At 41.6% G+C, this 14986-nt stretch overlaps 1 pseudogene; it reads left to right on the top strand.

The window, feature by feature from the left end:
• Positions 1-14527, top strand: part of LOC123170893 (probable histidine kinase 2) — a 70980-nt pseudogene extending 56453 nt beyond the window's left edge.
• Positions 14528-14986: the final 459 nt, after the last annotated feature.

Here is a 14986-nt window from a genome sequence, read left to right as displayed (position 1 = left end):
GTAATCAAGATCATGCTCCTGCTGTTTTAGCTGCTGCTGCTGCTGATGCTGCAGGGTTATCAATAGACACACAACTCAGGACCCGAGTAGAAGGTTAAGCAACAATGGACATGCCAAAATTACAATGTGTGAAATGATTTATGTTTTACAACTTTGTGGCTGCCTTTTTTCTATTTAAACAGAAGTTTCAAGCAAAAATTCTGTGTTACATCCCGAAACAGAACTGAGTGAGCTCTCATCGCATAGTCGGATAGAGACCAAGGGGTTGTTTTAGTTCATGCCCTATGCTTCACGCCTGAGACAGAATGATTCCTAATGTTAGCCTGGATTGGAAAGGATTTTTGCCTTGTCAGGCAAGATATGCGAGTGTTGTTTCGTTCGATACTTGGCCTCGGACAGACACACAAACATTAAACAATCAACAAAGGGGTTGTTTTAGTTCATGCCCTGTGCTTCACGCCTGAGACAAAATGATGCCTAATGATAGCCTGGATAGGAAAGGATTTTTGCCTCGCCAGGCAAGATGTGTGAGTGTTGTATGGTTCGATACCTGGCTTGCGATAGACACACAAACAATAAACAATCAACAAAGCAAGCTGAGTTGACAGGTAATGAAGACGTGGGCTATAGAAAAATACACTGGATGCACTCCTAAACACATCTGCCTGGAACTCAGGCCTCCGATTTCTTGAGCCTGAGTCAAGCTAATTGAGTTTCCTGTGAGGATGGGTGCTCAGGTCAGTGAGGTGTCCAAGATTTCAGGTCTCCAACCAAACAACATCCAGGCATATTCCAGGGAGGGCTTAGGCCAGGCAACAATCCGGGTTGCAACCAAACAGCCCCCAACAACAGTGGTAACCGCCACGCACAGAAAAAGGATAAATCTTGTTCCAAGTCTGAAGAGGCCCCTATATGTGACCCATGTCGGGTTTTTTCTATTTCTGTTTTTTGTTTATTTTCTTTTTTATTTGGCTTTTTAATCTTTTTATTCATATGTCCCTCTTCTTTCTTTCAGATTTTCAAAATCTTCGTTGATGTTTACTTCTAGAAAAACATAGTTATTTTTTGACACAACGTTTTAGCTCTCGAGTGCATCTGCACCCGAGGTGACCAGTAATTCGTTTAAAATAGTAAAAAATGAATTATTTTTGTGATGCCAGATGCTCATGTGCGTGAGTTACGTACCAAATTTCGTGGAGCTTGGACATTTCAGTATATCTCAGTGAAAAACATAAATTTTGGGGTTATAAGAAAATTTATTGTTCACGTACCGTTTTGATCAATTTTTTTTGCCGTGAGCTCCTCGGATGTCCGAACAAGCTGAAATTTGTCACGAACATCACGCACTGAAACATCTTTCACCCCAAAAAAAATTAGATTTTCTTGAATGTTTAAGTATTTTTTTAATTTACTACTCACGGGTGATGCGCACCGGCACCGAATTGAAAATCCTGTTATTATTCACTTTTTTTTGGAGCAAATAGAAAACCCTTTTTAAAGCATATGATCATGTATCTAGGTGCATGAACTACTTAAAAATACTCTCTTGTTTGGGGGCAAAACAAGAACATTATTTTCTAAGACCATTAACTTTTTTAAAATAAACATACATGTAATTTAAGACCCGTACTTATTCTTCATCCCGGTCGAACAAATATCTTAATGCATGCGATGAAGATTATTTTCAATTCATACAACCATTTCTATTTTGTATGTGAACATTCTTATTTTTGTCACTATTTTTCCTATTATTTTAATCATTTATTCAATAACTTAAAAACTTGTTAAATAAAAAGTGCATTCCCCGAAACATACATTAAGATAATGAGTTAAAGGGTCATGCTACTGGGTGACCCATATAGAGTCCTCTTCAGCCGTTATAGACATTTTCCTAAATGATCTGACTTTATTCATTAACTAAATAAATTACATCAGATTAAAGACCCGAATTACACATGGATAAGAAATATTTCCAATACAACTAAAAGTTACATCAAAATTCTTTGACATTGCTGCCTCTCGCTTCATCTTTTGTATTGTGACTTTAAGATGAGCCTCCTATGAAAAAGCCGCAGAATACCAAACTTGCACAAGCTGCGCTAACCTAATAGGTAATTTAAAGCTGCATGAGCCTCCTACCCCAACAGGTGAGAACCTAAGATCGTTGAATGTACTGTTGTCAAACTGTCGCTTTGATGCCATATTATCGGGGAAGAATATCGGGAACACAGATGTGAAAAATAGAAAAAAAAACGCCGATTAAACCAACCTTGGCTTCACACTTGCCGCCACCACCGCCTTGATAGGTCGAAGCGACAGAATAACCCACCAGAATTAGATCTGACAATTCAGAAGAAAAAAAACACCACGTGTTCCATGATATGTACAATATCAATCTCGATAACAGGACAGATAGAGCCATGGGGCTTTTATTTTGTGCGACATTTCCTTTTCACCATCGAGACGCTGCAACCGTTGACATAGAAAACAAATTAAAAAAGGTCCAGCTAGTCTCCAACTTTGATCCATGCCCTCCTACCCTATCTCCAGGTGCCAAAGTGGCCACCGAAAATTGGGGGAATAGGTGGAAACACCAGCTAGAAGATAGACCTTCTTGCCTCCTTCAGGCGGTATAGCAACGCGCGACATAGAAGGGAGGTGATACTGAAGGAAATATGCCCTAGAGGCAATAATAAAGTTGTTATTTTATATTTTCTTATTCATGATAAAGGTTTATTATTCATGCTAGAATTGTATTGATCGGAAACCTAAATACATGTGTGAATACATAAACAAACACCATGTCCCTAGTGAGCCTCTACTAGACTAGCTCGTTAATCAAAGATGGTCAAGTTTCCTAACCATGGACATGTGTTGTCATTTGATAAACGGAATCACATCATTAGGAGAATGATGTGATGGACATGACCCATCCGTTAGCTTAGCATTATGATCGTTAAGTTTTATTGCTATTGCTTTCTTCATGTCATATACATATTCCTTCGACTATGAGATTATGCAACTCCCGGATACCGGAGGAATACCTTGTCTGCTATCAAATGTCACAACGTAACTGGGTGATCATAAAGATGCTCTACAGGTATCTCCGAAGGTGTTTGTTGAGTTGGCATAGATCGAGATTACGATTTTTCACTCCGAGTATCGGAGAGGTATCTCTGGGCCCTCTCGGTAATACACATCATAAGCTTTCAAGCAAACGACTAAGGAGTTAGTCACGAGATGATGTATTACGGAACGAGTAAAGAGACTTGCCGGTAACGAGATTGAACTAGGTATGAAGATACCGACGACCGAATCTCGGGCAAGTAACATACTGATGGACAAAGGGAATTACGTATGTTGTCATAACGGTTCGACCGTTAAAGATCTTCGTAGAATATGTAGGAGCCAATATGAGCATCCAGGTTCCGCTATTGGTTATTGACCGGAGAGGTGTCTCGGTCATGTCTACATAGTTCTCGAACCCGTAGGGTCCGCACGCTTAACGTTCGTTGATGATATAGTATTATATGAGTTATGTGATTTGGTGACCGAATGCTGTTCGGAGTCCCGGGTGAGATCACAGACATGACGAGGAGTCTCGAAATGGTCAAGAGGTAAAGATTGATATATAGGACGATGATATTCGGACACCGGAAGTGTTCCGGAGGGTACCGTGTACTTATCGGCTCACCGGAAAGGAGTTTCGGGCACCCCCAAAAAAGATATGGGCCTTATGAGCCAAGTGAGGGAACACACCAGCCCTGGTGCACCCCTACAGAGGCCAACCCTATGAGGAGGAGAAGAAAAGAGGGGAGGGCAAGGAAAGTGTAGATTAGGATTCCTACTTCCTTCCCTCTCCCCCCCTCTTTTCTCCCCCCTCGGTTATATAGGCAGGGGCGCGCGCGGCTTGGGACGGACTCCAAGTAGGATTCCTCCTACTTGGGCGCCTCCTATGGCTGCTTCTCCCTCCCTCCCACCTATATATAAGAGGAGGGGGGCGCCTAGCACAGACCAGACAATTGCCTAGCCGTGTGCGGCGCCCCCCTCCATAGTTTACACCCCCAATCATATTTTCGCGGTGCTTAGGCGAAGCCCTGCGAGGATCACTTCACCATCACCGTCACCACGCCGTCGTGCTGACGGAACTCATCTACTACCTCGACGTCTTGCTGGATCAAGAAGGCGAGGGATGTCACCGAGCTGAACGTGTGCAGAACTCGGAGGTGTTGTACGTCCAGTACTTGATCGGTGGAGCGCGAAGAAAGTTTGACTACATCAACTGCGTTGTGAAACGCTTCCATTTACGGTCTACGAGGGTACGTAGACACACTCTTCTCCTCGTTGATATGCATCTCCATGGATAGATCATTGCGTGTGCGTAACTTTTTTTTGTTTTCCATGCAACGTTCCCCAACAGATACTTACCACTCTTGCTTGTGGATGCACTCGCTCCAAGTGAAGGGAACTCCTAATGCGTAGGCCATTGCGTGACCCATTAGCAGATACAACGGTTTTTTATTTTATTAAATCTCATAATTTGTATATACTTTCGAACAATTTTTAAAATAAAAATAAATTTATGTGTTGAATAATAATAATATGTTACCAATAATGTATCTACTCAAAAAATAAATGTTCACACATTTTTTTTAAATGGTCTAATATATGTAGCAAATGGCCAGATATTTTTAAATATATTCTCAGGACATCGACTTGTGACATAAAAAATTATGTGCATGTATATTGGTCTGATATGCGTTCTCCTTGGATTTTTTTTGTTTTAAGTTTTCTTCTTTCTTTTTCTTTAGTTTTTCTTTAGTTTTTGCTGATTTTCTTCAAATTTCTAGAAAACATTTCTATACATGTTTCATATTTTTCAAATACATGGTTAACAATTTTTGAAATGTATGTTTACTACCTAGTTTTTTATACATATTTTAATTTTTTCTTATAAACCTAAAATACTTTATTATATAGGTGTAACATTTTTAAAAGCATGATTAACATTTTTTCAAATACTTTTATTGAACATTCTTTTGGAATACATGTTGAAACATTATTTTTAAACTATGTGAACATTTTGCATAGATAAGATAAACTTTTCGAAAAAATTCCAAAGTATTTTCTGTGAAACAGGTGAACATTTAGAAAAACCAAACGTACATTTTTTAGTGCTAGGAAACAATTGTTTTTTAAGTACACAAACTTTCTGTTTTACATTGTATAGTTTTGTTTTCAAAATGTCAGGTACATTTGAAACACAGAAATATTTGTGTTATATCACATACATTTTTTTGAATGGTGCAGACATTTTATTAAAGGTTGTGTACACATTTTTGACACTACACTTGCTTTTTTTTAAATGTGCGTTGAACACATTTTGAAAAATTAACTTATTTGTTTTCATAATGTATGTGTTTACTAATTTTTTTAAAACACATGTGAGAACAGCATGACGAGTCCATGTGGTCAGTGGGCCGGCCAGTGCCAGCTCACGAACTTTCTGTTTTACATTGTATAATTTTGTTTTTAAAATATCAGCTACATTTTTTAAACACACAAATTTTCTGTTATATCAAATACATTTTTTTGAATGGTGCAAACATTTTCTTAAAGGTTGTGCGCACATTTTGACACTATATTTACATTTTTTTAATGTGCGTTGAACAAATTTTGAAAACTTAACCTATTTGTTTTCGTAATATATGTGTTTACTATTTTTTTAACACATGTGAGAAAAGGACGACGAGACCATGTCATCACTGGGCCGGCCAGTACCTGCTCCCTGTAGGCGACCCACCCATAGGGCTCGCTATGGGTGGCACATAGTCGCACCCCATATCTCCTCTAGAACGCTTCGAGAGTTGTTTCGCCCAGCCTGATGCCAAACGTACAGTAGACCATTAACCTTTGCCTCCCTGTTCTTGATCATCGGCTGCCTGGACGTGCGTCGCTTGGTCGCCACATAAAAAACCATTAGTGGCTCCGAAGAAACCCCTGATAAAAGTTCCCAAACTCGACAAAAGTTTTCATATCTGGAAAAAGTTCATGAATTTTTGTAAACTTCGTGAATTTGAACAACAGTTTCAAATTTGAAAAAATCATGAGTCTGAAAAAATATAGTTTAAAAATTCATGAATTTGAAAAAATCATGGATTTATAAAGTTCTCATAAATATTTTTCCATGCATGTTAAAATGCTCTCAAGTGCATCAATGTTTTTTTACGCTTTTGAATTGCTACTTCCTAAAATTTTCTCTAAATTTACATGCTCCAAAGTCTAATATTGTATCAATTGGAGGTTATATTTAAATTAAGAGTGACTTGAGATGAAGATGGCTATATGTTAACCCAGATGCGTAGAAATTTGATTTGATTTACGAGAAATTCTCGCAACAGCTATTTTGCATGTAAGCACTTAATAGAATTCCAAGCAACTTATGCAACTTTGTAACTTGTGAGGCTGACAATCTAAACAGGTTAATAACTCTCTATCTTGGAAAACTATATTGTTGACTCATGTGTCTGTTATTACCTATTTACTCCTTATTTTGTTTGTTGTTTCTGTTGGTATATATAGGTTCATCTGATGGGAGGGGAGATAACCATAAAGGACAAGGAGCCAGGAGAAGCGGGAACGTGCTTTGGCTTCAACATGTTCCTGAAGGCCAGCGACAGTCCAGAGGTTGAAGACGGGCTCGAGGAAGGAAGGGCGGTGCCGTCTCTGTTCAGGAAGCCCGCCTGCTTCAAGGGCGGACACTGCGTCCTCCTCGTCCACGACGACGGGACCCGCCGGATCCTGCACACATGGATGGAGCGCGTCGGGATGAAGGTCTGGCCCGTCTCGTGCGCCGAGCTCCTAGCCCCGACCATCCACAAGGTGTGCTCCGCCTTTGGCGCCTAGCCGTCAAGACCGGCATCGATGTCGTCGCTGCACAACGCATGTGGCGACGACTTGGGTGACACCACAGATTGTTGCGTCATCTCCAAGGACATGGCCAGCCACCTGAGGAGCAGCAGGGGCATGGGCGGCAACCACGCCGGGCACCTCCACGCCTTCGGCCTGCCAGTCGTTGTCTACGTCTCCACTGGAAGGCTCCATGAGGCCGCCCACAAGCTGGCGAGGTTGGCGAGGACCAGCTCCAGGTGCCGTGCAGGGTCGTCTGCCTGACGGACCTCAAGACCCCCACCCAGGATCTGAGGAGGTTTAAGGAGGCGAGCAGCTGCGACCTCGAGCTGCGCAAGCCCATCCACGGCTCCCGGCTGCACAAGCTCCTCCAGGTCATGAGGGGCCTCCAGGCATCCCATTTCTAGCACATGCGCACATTTCAATTCGAGATGCCGGCGGCTGATCAGACCACTGCGTCGATGTCCGAGATCACGCCCGCAGTGCCTGTGGGACAAGCCAATGCTCGAGACGGCAAGCCACTGAAGGGGAAGCGCGTGCTGCGGGTGGACGACACCATGCTTCTGCAGAGAATCCACGGGCAGATGCTGAGCGATCTCGGAGCATCCGTAGAGATTGCAGGGGATGGCTCTGTGGCTGAGGCCATGTTCACAGAAGCTCTTCGGAATGCCTTTCCCTATGATGTGGTCCTCATGGATTACCAGGTACGAGTACATTTCTCCAGCAACACCATGCCAAGCATCGGTTAATTTGTTACAGATGATGTGATTTAATAATCTCTTTCATTGCTGGCAATTCCATTTTCTTCTCAGATGCTGGTGATGAATGGCTATGAGGCGATGAGGCGCATCTGCGAGGAAGAAAGCCGCCACGGCGTCCGCGCCCCGATCATCGCGCTGACTGCGAATTCCGCGGAGGAGGGGCTGCAGGAGGCCGTGGAATCTAGGATGGATCTTCACCTGACAAAGCCGATACCAAAGTTGAAGATTGCAGGGGTTGTTCTTGAGCTCTGCAAACAAGACAAGAACTTATGTTGTTCTGTTCTCGTGAGGATATTTAATTACTTATCACCCATGCATATAGGAATAGTGTGTTAGTAATCAAGATCCTGCTCCTGCTGTTGCTGCAGGGTTGTTAATAGACACAGAACTCAGCACCCGAGCAGAAGGTTAAGCAACAACGGAGATGCCAAAATTACAATGTGTGAAATGATTTATGTTTTAGAACTTTGTGACTACCTTTTTTCCGTTTAAACAAAAGTTTCAAGCAGAAATTCCGTGTTACATCCCGAAACAGAACTGAGTGAGCTCTTATCGCATAGTCGGACAGAGACCAAGGGGTTGTTTGGTTCATGCCCAATGCTTCATGCCTGAGACAAAATGATGCCTAATGATAGCCTGGATAGGAAAGGATTTTTGCCTCGCCAGGCAAGATGTGTGAGTGTTGTTTGGTTCGATACCTGGCTTGCAATAGACATACAAACAATAAACAATCAACAAAGCAAGCTGAGTTGACAGGTAATGAAGACGTGGGCTATGGAAAAATACACTGGATGTACTCCTAAATGCATCTGCCTGGAACTCAGGCCTTCGATTTCCTGAGCCTGAGTCAAGCTAATTGAGTTGCCTCTGAGGAAGGGTGCTCAGGTCAGGGAGGTGTCCAAGATTGTAGTCCTCCAACCAAACAGCGTCCAGGCATATTCCAGGGAGGGCTCAGGCCAGGAAACAATCCGGGTTGCAACCAATCAGCCCCCAACAATAGTGGTGACCGCCACGCAAAGAAAAAGGATAAATCTTGTTCCAAGTCTGAAGAGGCCCCTATATGTTGAAGGAAATATGCCCTAGAGGCAATAATAAAGTTGTTATTTATATTTCCTTATATCATGATAAATATTTATTATCCATGCTAGAATTGTATTAACCGGAAACTTAGTACATATGTGAATACATAGACAAACAGAGTGTCCCTAGTATGCCTCTACTTGACTAGCTCGTTAATAAAAGATGGTTAAGTTTCCTAACCATAGACATGTGTTGTCATTTGATGAACGGGATCACATCATTAGAGAATGATGTGATGGATAAGACCCATCCGTTAGCTTAGCATAATGATCGTTTAGTTTTAATTCTATTGCTTTCATCATGACTTATACATGTTCCTCTGACTATGAGATTATGCAACTCCCGAATATAGGAGGAACACCTTGTGTGCTATCAAACGTCACAACGTAATTGGGTCATTATAAAGATGCTCTACAGATGTCTCCGATGATGTTTGTTGAGTTGGCATAGATCGAGATTAGGATTTGTCACTCTGTGTATCGGAGAGGTATCTCTGGTCCCTCTCGGTAATGCACATCACTATAAGCCTTGCAAGCAATGTGAATAATGAGTTAGTTGCGGGATGATGCAATACGGAACAAGTAAAGAGACCTGCCGGTAACGAGATTGAACTAGATATGATGATACCGACGATCGAATCTTGGGCAAGTAACATAGCGATGACAAAGGGAACAACGTATGTTGTTATGCGGTTTGACCGATAAAGATCTTCGTAGAATATGTAGGAGCCAATATGAGCATCCAGGTTCCGCTATTGGTTATTGACCGGAGATGTGTCTCAGTCATGTCTACATAGTTCTCGAACCCGTAGGGTCCGCACGCTTAACGTTCGAATGACGATTTGTATTATGAGTTATGTGATTTGATGACCGAAGTTTGTTCGGAGTCCCGGATGAGATCACGGACATGACGAGGAGTCTCGAAATGTTCGAGAGGTAAAGATTCATATATTGGAAGGTTACATTCGGACACCGGAATGGTTCGGGTTGTTTCGGATGAGTTTCGGAGCACCAGGGGTTACCGGACCCCCCCCCCTCCCGGGGAAGTTCATGGGCCTTAGTGGAAAGGAGAGGAGGGCCACAAGGAAGGCCGCGCCCCCCCATGGCTAGTCCAAATTGGACTAGGGAGGGGGGCGGCGCCCCCTCTTTCCTTCTCCCATCTTCCTCCTTCCCTCTCTCTCCCTCTCTTGGAAAGGAAGGGGACTCCAACTAGGATTGGGAATCCTAGTTGGACTCCCCTATGGCGCGCGCCCCCCTATGTCCGGCCTCCTCTCCTCTCCCCTTTATATACGTGGGAGGGGGCACCCCAAAATGCACACCAAGTCTTCTCTTAGCCGTGTGCGGTGCCCCCCTCCACAGTTACACACCTCGGTCATATCGTCGTAGTGCTTAGGTGAAGCCCTGTGCCGGTAACTTCATCATCACCATCGCTACGTCGTCGTGCTGACGGAACTCTCCCTCGTCCTCAACTGGATCAAGAGCTCGAGGGACGTCATCGAGCTAAACGTGTGCTGAATGCGGAGGTGCCGTACGTTCGGTTCTTGGATCGGTTGGATCGCGAAGACGTTTGACTACATCAACTGTGTTACTTAACGCTTCCGCTTTCAGTCTACGAGGGTACGTGGACACACTCCCCCCGCTCGTTGCTATGCTTCTCCTAGATAGATCTTGCGTGATCGTAGGAAAATTTTGAAATACTACGTTCCCTAACATATGCGACCCATATCGGGTTTTTTCTGTTTCCTTTTTTTTATTTGGCTTTTTAATATTTTTATTGATATTTCTCTCTTCTTTCTTTCAAAATTTCAAAATCTTCGTTGATGTTTACAGCTAGAAAAACATGATTACGCACCAATGAGGATCTTTATACTCCAGCTCCTTTTCTATTATTTCTTTCTACACTGTCCTTAATAGCGGGTTGGTTACATCTACATCCCAAATGGAAACCAAGCCTTTCGTGGTTCAAAAACGCGGAATCTCGTCTCAATCATCATTTGTCAGGACTTTTCGGGGTAAGTTCTTTGGCTTGGACAGGACATTTAGTTCATGTTGTTATTCCCGCATCCAGGGGGAGTACGTTCGATGGAATAATTTCTTTATTTTTGGACACAACGTTTTGGCTCTCGGGTGCATCTGCACCCGATGTGACCAGTAATTCATTTAAAATAGTAAAAATGAATTCTTTTTGTGATGCTAGATGCTCATGTGCGTGAGTTCCATGCCAAATTTCGTGGAGCTTGGACATTTCAGTATCCCTCAGTGAAAAACACAAATTTTGGGGTTGTAAGAAAGTTTATTGTTCATGTACTGTTTTGATCGATTTTTTTCCATGAGCTCCTTAGATGTCCGAACAAACTGAAATTTGGCACGAACATCACGCACTAAAACATCTTCCACCCCAAAAATTTACATTTTCTTGAATTTTTGAAGTACTTTATTTTGAATTTACTGCTCACAGGGTGGTGAGCACGGGCACCGAATTGAAAATCCGGTTATTTTTCTCTTTTTTCTGGAGCAAATAGAAGAACCTTTTTAAAGCATATGATCATATATCTAGGTGCATGAACTACCTAAAATATTCTCTTGCTTGGGGGGAAAACAAGAACATTTCTAAGACCATTAGCTTTTTTAAATAAACATACATGGAATTTAAGGCCCGTACTTATTCCTCACCCCAGTCGAACAAATATCTTAATGCATGCGATGAAGATTATTTTTAATTCATACAACCATTTCTAGTTTGTATGTGAACATTTTTATTTGCACACTATTTTTCCTACTATTTTAATCATTTATTCAATAACTTAAAACTTGTTAAATAAAAAGTGCATTCCCTGAAACATACATAAAGAAAATGAGTTAAATGGTCTTGCTACTGGGCAACCCGTATAGAGTCCTCTTCAGCCGTTATAGACATTTCCCTAAATAATCTGACTTTAATCATTAACTAAATAAATTACATCAGATTAAAGAACCGAATTAGACATGGATAAGAAATATTTCTAATACAGCTAAAAGTTACATCAAAATTCTTTGACATTGCTGCCTCTCGCTTCATCTTTTGTATTGTGACTTTAAGATGAGCCTCCCATGAAAAAGCTGTAGAATACCAAACTTGCACAAGCTGCACTAACCTAATAGGTAATTTAAAGCTGCATGAGCCTCCTACCCCAACAGGCGAGAACCTAAGATCGTTGAATGTACTGTTGTCGATGACACACCACTTACAAGGCAGGTTGTCGAACCACCGCTTTGATGACATACTATCGGGGAAGAATATCGGGAACACAAATGTGAAAAATAGAAAAAACACCGATTAAACCAACCTTGGCCTCACACTTGCCGCCACCACCGCCTTGATAGGTCGAAGCGACAGGATAACCCACCAGAATTAGATCTGACGATTCAGAAGAAAAAAACACCACGTGTTCCCTGATATGTACAATATCGATCTCGATAACTGGACAAATAGAGCCATGGGGTGTTTATTTTGTGCGACATTTCCTCTTCACCATTGAGACGTTGCAACAGTTGACATAGAAAACAAATTAAAAAAAGGTCCAGCTAGTCTCCAACTTTGATCCATGCCCTCCTCCCCCATCTCCAGGTGCCAAAGTGGCCACCGAAAATGAGGGGAATAGGTGGAAACACCAGCTAGAAGATAGACCTTCTTGCGTCCTTCAGGCGGTATAGCAACACACGGCATAGAAGGGAGGTGATATTTACCACTCTTGCTGGTGGATACAATCGCTCCAAGTGGAGGGAACTCCTAATGCGTAGGCCATTGCGTGACCCATTAGCAGATACAACGGTTTTTTATTTTATGAAATCTCATAATTTTTATATACTTTTGAACAATCTTTAAAATTAAAATAAAATTTATGTGTTAAAAAAATATGTTACCAATAATGTTTCTACTCGAAAAATAAATGTTCACACGTTTTTTTTAAATGGTCAAATATATGTAGCAAATGGCCAGATATTTTTAAATATATTCTCACGACATCGACTCGTGACATAAAAAATTATGTGCATGTATATTAAAATGTCAGACAAACTTTCTGTTTTACATTGTATAATTTTGTTTTTAAAATGTCAGATATATTTTTAAACGCAGAAATATTTGTGTTATATCACATACATTTTTTTGAATGGTGCAGACATTTTCTTAAAGGTTGTGTACACATTTTTGACACTACACTTACATTTTTTTAATGTGCGTTGAACACTTTTTGAAAAATTAACTTATTTTTTTCATAATATATGTGTTTGCTATTTTTTTTAAACACATGTGAGAACAGCGTGACGAGCCCATGTGGTCACTGGGCCGGCCAGTACCAGATCACGAACTTTCTGTTTTACATTGTATAATTTGGTTTTTAAAATGGCACGTACATTTTTTAAACGCAGAAATTTTGTGTTCTATCACATACTTTTTTTTGAATGGTGCAAACATTTTCTTAAAGGTTGTGCGCACATTTTGACACTACATTTACATTTTTTTAATGTGCGTTGAACACATTTTGAAAAATTAACTTATTTGTTTTCGTAATATATGTGTTTACTATTTTTTTAAACACATGTGAGAACAGCGTGACGAGACCATGTCGTCACTGGGCCGGCTAGTACCTGCTCCCTGTAGGTGACCCACCCGTAGGGCTCGCTATGGGTGGCACATAGTCGCACCCCATATCTCCTCTAGAACGCTTCGAGAGTTGTTTCGCCCAGCATGATGCCAAACGTATAGTGGACCAATCACCTTTGCCTGACTGTTCTTGATCATCGGTTGTCTGGACGTGTGTTGCTTGATCGCCACATAAAAAACCATTAGTGGTTTCGAAGAAACCCCGATAAAAGTTCCCAAACTCGACAAAAGTTTTCGTATCTGGAAAAAGTTCATGAATTTTTGAAAACTTCATGAATTTGAACAGCAGTTTCAAATTTCAAAAAAAGCATGAATTTGAAAAAACTAGTTTAAAATTCATGAAATTGAAAAAATCATTGATTTATAAAGTTCTCATATATCTTTTTCCATGCATGTTAAAATGCTCTCAAGTGCATCAATGTTTTTTGCGCTTTTCAATTGCTACTTCCTAAAATTTTCTCTAAATTTACATGCTCCAAAGTCTAAAATTGTATTAATTGGAGGTTATGTATAAATTAAGAGTGACTTGAGATGAATATGGCTATATGTTAACCCAGATTCTTAGAAATTTATTTTAAGTTATCAGAAATTCTGGCAACAGCTGTTTTTCATGTAAGCACTTAATAGAATTCCAAGCAACTTATGCTACTTTGTAACTTGTGAGGATGACACTCTAAAAAGGTTAATAACTCTCTATCTTTGAAAACTATATTGTTCACTCATGTGTCTGTTATTACCTATTTACTCTTGATTTTGTTTCTTGTTTCTATTGGTATATATAGGTTCGTCTGATGGGAGGGGAGATAAGCATCAAGGAGAAGGAGCCAGGAGAAGCGAGAACTTGCTTTGGCTTCAACGTGTTCTTGAAGGCCAGCGACAGTGCAGAGGTTGAAGACGGCCTCAAGGAAGGGATGGTGGCGCCGTATGTGTTCAGGAAGCCCGCCTACTTCAAGGGCGGACACCGCGTCCTCCTCGTCCATGGCGAAGGGACCCGCCGGATCCTGCACACATGGATGGATCGTGTCGGGATGAAGGTCTGGCCCGTCTCGTGCGCCAAGCTCCTAGCCCCGATGATGCGACCCCGTCTTCGAAGAAGAGGGAGTACAAGGGGACGTCCGATCTTCACGGCGTAGGACCGATAAATGGATGGGGATAACTAGCTGCAAGCAGCCGGAAAATGGAAAATAAGAGATTATGACCCGACGAGGAGGATGCTCACCGGAGCTTGCAATCTGAACATTCGCTGATCCACAACCCGCAATACTACCCCACACAACCACGCTCAAGTCGTGGAGCACGGGATAGGTGCAACCCGCAAGGGAAACCACGAACTCTAACCCACACAACACGATCTAGTCGTGAAGCACGAATTAGGAGCAATTTCTCAAGGAATCACGAGAATAAGGATAACAAGAGCTCTCCAAACTCAGGAGGAGTCTATGTCTTTGGTCTTTGATAGAAAATGGCAAATGTCCCCAACGAAGGGAAGAGCTAGCCTATTTATAATCGGGACAACCCCCCTGGATAGGTGTGAAAAAGAACTAGCTTCTAGAACCAGCTTAGGTGTGAAGGTGAACCAACTTTGTTTGACT

Source organism: Triticum aestivum, chromosome 7D (genome assembly GCF_018294505.1).
Source record: "Triticum aestivum cultivar Chinese Spring chromosome 7D, IWGSC CS RefSeq v2.1, whole genome shotgun sequence".
In the NCBI taxonomy this organism is placed as follows: Eukaryota; Viridiplantae; Streptophyta; class Magnoliopsida; order Poales; family Poaceae; genus Triticum; species Triticum aestivum.
Note: the sequence above shows the minus strand (reverse complement) of the source record. Positions and strands in the feature narration are given on the sequence as shown.